The 6,250-nt window shown below is 43.1% G+C and overlaps 1 protein-coding gene across 1 annotated transcript in view; it reads right to left on the minus strand.

Moving 5' to 3' along the window:
- The window catches only part of LOC149460819 (uncharacterized), a 107,219-nt gene that overhangs the window by 24,349 nt on the left and 76,620 nt on the right, over positions 1–6,250 (minus strand). The window lies entirely within an intron of this gene.

Below are 6,250 nucleotides of genomic sequence, written 5' to 3' on the forward strand. Positions count from 1 at the left end.
AGAAGACGGCCAGTAAAACCAGCAGTGGTGAGGACACCACTGGACCGAGGGACAAGTAAGTGGCTGTATTTTAAAAGTCAGCAGCTACAGTTTTTGAGCTCCTCCCGATGTCCCCCCATCCAGAGTCAGAGAATCTAAAGGTTTCTTCACAGTGAGAGCTGTAAAAATGTGGAATAGACTTCCTCAAGAGTTGGTTCTGGCCAGCTCAGTGTTTTGTTTTTATATCATAGTTGTCATTTTAGCCAGTTATGCCAGCAAGGGCATACTTACAGTTGCACCCCAAAACACATTCTGCTACTCCTCCTGAGTATGGGGATACCATATGGGTGATACTTTTTAACAACCTAGCAACATAGAGGGGCCCAAAATTCAAGGAGCACCTTTGGGCTTTCAAGGAACATACAGTATGTTAGGCATAAATTACACATCTAATTTCCAGAATGTTTATCATATGTTTGGAGGCTCTGGAGCATCAGGACAGTGAAAACACCCACACAGTGACCACATTTGGAAAGCAAACACTCAAGGTATTTTCTAAGAGGTATAATGAGTCTTTAAAAGACTATTTTTCTTGCCAAAAGTTTTTGAAAAATGCAGAATGAAAAATGTTTTTACACAAAGTTGTCAATTTATTAAGATATTTCTCACACGCAGCATGGCCCTACTTGGAATTACTCCCCAAAACACACCCTGCTACTCCTACTGAGTATGGCGTTACCATGTGTGAGACTTTTTTGGACTGATTATGTACCAGACATTGTATTTTGTGTATCACATAAATCAACCAGTTGTATCAAAACCAATGTACTGTAATGTAACTGTAAATACGGTATCTCCTAACGCTACGCTTACCTAAAATATCTTATCACATAATAGAAAAAACTTTCACCCTTGAAAGTGCCTAAAACCATATAGAATCTCTAATATGGAAATAAATCTACCCACCAAATGCGATGTGAGAACTACAGTATGTGCACATAGGAATCTGCCGTCACCCTGTACAGACCCCAGACTGAGGGTAATACCCCCGATTCACAGGAGCTTCTTTAAACTAAGTGTGCAGTGCCTGGAGAAAGACTGAGTATCCCACAGAACCAGGGGAGGGAGTTTTCTACTACAGGCTGTTAAACACCCATCCATCCCTTAAGGGGTCCTCTGGCTGGATCCAATTCTTGCACACCCAGGAGACATCCGAAGGGCCGTATACCACCCAGAGGGAGGAGAATTTGTACCTGGCTTATCTCATCCATTCCATCCTTAACCATTTGCCGCCCGGCCAATGGCCATTTGGCGGCGGCAAAAGTGCTTCGCTATTCCGGGTGCACGCCATTTGGCGTACTCCCGCACATGCGCAGTTCGCGCGGCTGAAGAGCCGCGCAGCGGCGCGAACTGTCACCGGCCGTGTACCTCGGACACGGCCGGTGACAGATCTGAGTACCGGCCCCCGTTGCTGGTATCATGTGACCTGCTGTGACCAATCACAGCAGGTCACATGACAGTTGTATACAATGGATGGCTTCATTCATGCCATCCATTGTATACTAGTGCCTAGCTGTGAATGGTCACAGCTAATCACATGCACATGTCATGTGATTATCTGTGGCCAAATCACAGCTAAGCACAAAAAAAAAAAAAAAAAAAAAAAAAAAACCTGAATGAATCGATGTCATTCAGGCAAATGCTTGCTTATAGCAAAGTAATTCTTTGCTATAAGCAAATTGAGTAAAAAAAAAAATACTGATCACTTCCCCAAAGTAGTACAATGTTACTATGGTAACATTGTACTACTTTGGTCATAGTAAAATATGAAAAAAAATCTTAAAAAAAAAATAAAAAAATGTAATTAAAAATTAAAAATAATAAAAAAATTAAAAAAAATTAAAAAAAATATATATTTTTTTTTTTCATACTGTCACCAGTCAGTGTCCCTGTTCACCACCATGCCAGTTATATGATGACGCTGTACTGCACTGGTGACAGTATGTAAAAAAAAATAGTGAAAATAATTTTTAAAATTTTTTAATTTTCCAAAAAATTATGACAAAAAAAATACAACTTCAAAAAACTCGCCATTCCTCTTATGAAGTACGTCGGACTGTCTACTCTGCAAAAAGGGGTCATTTGGGGATATCTGTACTGTTCTGACATTCTTGGACCTCAAGAAATTAGATTGGCCGTCAGTACTTCAGGATTGATCAATATTCAGATCTATACCATAGTTTGTGAACTCTATAACTTTCCTACAAACTAAATAATACATCCTAATTTGGGTTATTTTCCCCAAAGACATGTAGCAGAATACATCTCGGCCTAAATTTATGAAGAACAATTATTTATTTGTAAACTTTTATAACAGAAACAAAGAAAAACTTGTTTTTTTTTCAAAATTTTTGGTCTTTTTTTGTTAATTTAGCAAAAAATAAAAACCCCGGCGGTGATTAAATACCACCAAAAGAAAGCTCTAGTTGTGTGAAGAAAATGATAAAATTTTAGTTTGGGTACAATGTTGTATGACTGCGCAATTGTCATTCAAAGTGTGAGAGCGCTGAAATGGCCTGGGCAGGAAGCTGTAAAATTGCCCGGTATTGAAATGGTTAAAGGGGACCTCTGGCTATATTATTGGTGTCAGCGGCCGACTAGCGGTAGCCTCTAGCAGTCCACTGGCCGGAATCCCTCAGGGCGTGGAGTCTAAGCCTCAGTCTGCTGGTTCACCAGAGCCCCTGATGGTGGGGATGGACTTGAAGCAGCCTGAGACCAGGTCGTGACCCCCGAGAAACACCAGCTGTGGTAGAGGTGGATGCCAATGGTGTTGAGCAGGTGAGAGCCAGATGTGAAGAGGTATGCGTGGTCAGACAGGCCGGGTTGGTAACAGCGGAGCAGGCAGTACAGAGTGGCAGGCAGAAGAATAACAGGTCACAAGCCGGGTTCAGTAACAGGAGATCAGGCAATCAGGATCAGGCAGAGAATAGTAAGGACTAGCCAGGGGTCAGAGCAGGAGAAGACAGCAGTATCAGGAACAGGCTGGGTCAGCAACAAGGTATCAGGAACACAGGAGTAATCAGGACCCAGGAACAGGGTCAAGACCATAAGGCGATTTGGAGATGCACAGGGCTGGGTTAAATAGGGCGCCCTGTGCTCTCATTGGTGCGGCCGCGATCGCTAGTGCGCATGCGCGGCCACCGCCGCGATTGCCTTGTACTCAGTGCTCACCGGCTAGGATGAGTCAGCACTCTGCGCATGCACGCATCGCCGAGCGGCCGGGATCCCTGACAATTGGGTAGAAGTACGGTGCATGTACTCACATCTGGGAGGTTGTGGGGAACCCATCCAGGGATCAGACAACCTATTTGAGGACTTGTGGAGAATGTGTCTGTCTCCTCATTGAAGTCAATGGGTGGTCTCACTCAATGGTCATCGGGGAATTCCGGATGAAGGAGTAAACAAGAGAACTTTCAACCTAAGAAAAAAATGAGGATGAAGTCAGCAGAAGTGCCCAGAGCTGCACCAGATTCTGTGTGCACCAGTTTAGTAAATCTCCCCAAGTGTTTGCGGCATCAGCACTGACATTTAGGCCCCTTTCACACGAGTGGACCAATCGGGTCTGCCTGTCAATATTTTCAAGTAGATCGAACCCTTAATTGTCCTCTATGGAGCGCCACGTGTAAATGGATATTTGTGTGTTTACACTCACCTACATCCAATCCACAAAAACAGATGGAAGGCGGCCCATTCCCCATCCGTCTAGGCAATTGGATTGGATGGCAGCCGGGTGGAAATGAAAAGGCAGTTAATTTTCATCCAATCACCCATTGTTGCCAACAGTCTCTAATTGCCTTGGACAGTCCCGTATATCTGACCCATGTCCTGCTCTTCCATTGTCCTGGGCAGAATCCCGAAAATTGACCTCCTCTCCACCTACAGGAAGTCAGGTGCTGCCTGTCCAAATGTGGATTGGTCAATGCTGAGAGGGGGCGTGGCCAACCAAGGGTCATCACGCCATTAAGACTGTCAGTGTCAGCTGCTGCTGCAGAGACCCAACCGAGAACAAGAGGAGCAGGGATGGACACTGAGAGCCCAGCTGGAGGAGAGAGACCTGGAGCGAGTGAGGCAACCAGGGGCCTGGCTTATTTGAAGCGGGTGTCATGAGTTGGAGCAGAGGACTGTGGAGTCCAGAGGTGAGCCAGCCTACCGGATGGAGCAGAGAGGCCAGCAGAGTGAGCGGGCGAACCAACTGACCAAGCCAGCCAGAGCCTCAGCCAGCTCTATCTGTTGCCAAGCCCAAGACAGGTCATTTAAATGCCTCCTTTAGCTGCTCATGTGATCTGCGGAGGAGCGTTGTGGCTGCTGCTGGGGGTCTGTAGTCTTTTCATTTTTTTTTGTGGTGGGGGAGTGGCAGTGAGTGGTATGAGAACTAATGGCTGATGGGGGCCTTATTTTTTTAATCTGTTACTTTTTTTAATTTAGCTTAATTTAAACCACACCCATTTTTTGCCGCACTTCATAAAATTCCAGTTCCTCAATGCCCACAAATAAATGTCCCACCTCTAATTATCATAATTCTCCACCTACACTGATTTTCTGGACATACAAAAAAAAGTGTCCATAAAAATTTTTGGAAATCTTGGCAACTATGATCACTCATGGAAGAGTCTTGCTCAGCCCCATCTGTAAGCCTAACTATAACATAGGAAAAGAAGATTTAAAATGCCAGCAAATGACATTTCATTGCCAGCTTCTTAAAAAAAAAGCACACAGATCCCTTCAAATGTCCCTCAAAATGCAAGTCTGAGGTTCCTGAAAAAGTTCAGAGCAGAGTGGAATTTCTTCACGTCTGACATTTGAGAAGGAAGATCGGGAATGGTCTCTTCTACTGGGAGGACATTATTCATCTTCCCTCTGCAGGCAGACTTAGGGTTAGACGTGTTCAGATCTTTATAGAGGACTTAGGGTTAGACGTGTTCAGATCTTTATAGAGGACTTAGGGTTAGACGTGTTCAGATATTTATACAGGACTTGGGGTTAGAGGTGTTCAGATCTTTATACAGGACTTAGGGTTAGACGTGTTCAGATCTTTATATAAGGACTTGGGGTTAGAGGTGTTCAGATCTTTATACAGGACTTAGGGTTAGACGTGTTCAGATCTTTATACAGGACTTAGGGTTAGACGTGTTCAGATCTTTATACAGGACTTAGGGTTAGACGTGTTCAGATCTTTATACAGGAATTAGGGTTAGACATGTTCAGATCTTCATACAGGACTTAGGGTTAGACATGTTCAGATCTTTATACAGGACTTAAGGTTAGACGTGTTCAGATCTTTATACAGGATTTATGGTTAGACGTGTTCAGATCTTTATACAGGACTTGGGGTTAGACGTGTTCAGATCTTTATATAAGGACTTAGGGTTAGACGTGTTCAGATCTTTATACAGGATTTATGGTTAGACGTGTTCAGATCTTTATACAGGACTTGGGGTTAGACGTGTTCAGATCTTTATATAAGGACTTAGGGTTAGACGTGTTCAGATCTTTATACAGGACTTAGGGTTAGACGTGTTCAGATCTTTATATAAGGACTTGGGGTTAGACGTGTTCAGATCTTTATATAAGGACTTAGGGTTAGACGTGTTCAGATCTTTATATAAGGACTTAGGGTTAGACGTGTTCAAATCTTTATACAGGAATTAGGGTTAGACGTGTTCAGATCTTTATACAGGAATTAGGGTTAGACGTGTTCAGATCTTTATAGAGGACTTAGGGTTAGACGTGTTCAGATATTTATACAGGACTTGGGGTTAGAGGTGTTCAGATCTTTATACAGGACTTAGGGTTAGACGTGTTCAGATCTTTATATAAGGACTTGGGGTTAGAGGTGTTCAGATCTTTATACAGGACTTAGGGTTAGACGTGTTCAGATCTTTATACAGGACTTAGGGTTAGACGTGTTCAGATCTTTATACAGGACTTAGGGTTAGACGTGTTCAGATCTTTATACAGGACTTAGGGTTAGACGTGTTCAGATCTTTATACAGGAATTAGGGTTAGACATGTTCAGATCTTCATACAGGACTTAGGGTTAGACATGTTCAGATCTTTATACAGGACTTAAGGTTAGACGTGTTCAGATCTTTATACAGGATTTATGGTTAGACGTGTTCAGATCTTTATATAAGGACTTGGGGTTAGACGTGTTCAGATCTTTATATAAGGACTTAGGGTTAGACGTGTTCAGATCTTTATATAAGGACTT

This window comes from Staurois parvus, unplaced genomic scaffold (genome assembly GCF_062004578.1).
Source record: "Staurois parvus isolate SC_StPar_1 unplaced genomic scaffold, SC_StPar_1.0 ptg000221l, whole genome shotgun sequence".
NCBI classification, from domain to species: Eukaryota; Metazoa; Chordata; class Amphibia; order Anura; family Ranidae; genus Staurois; species Staurois parvus.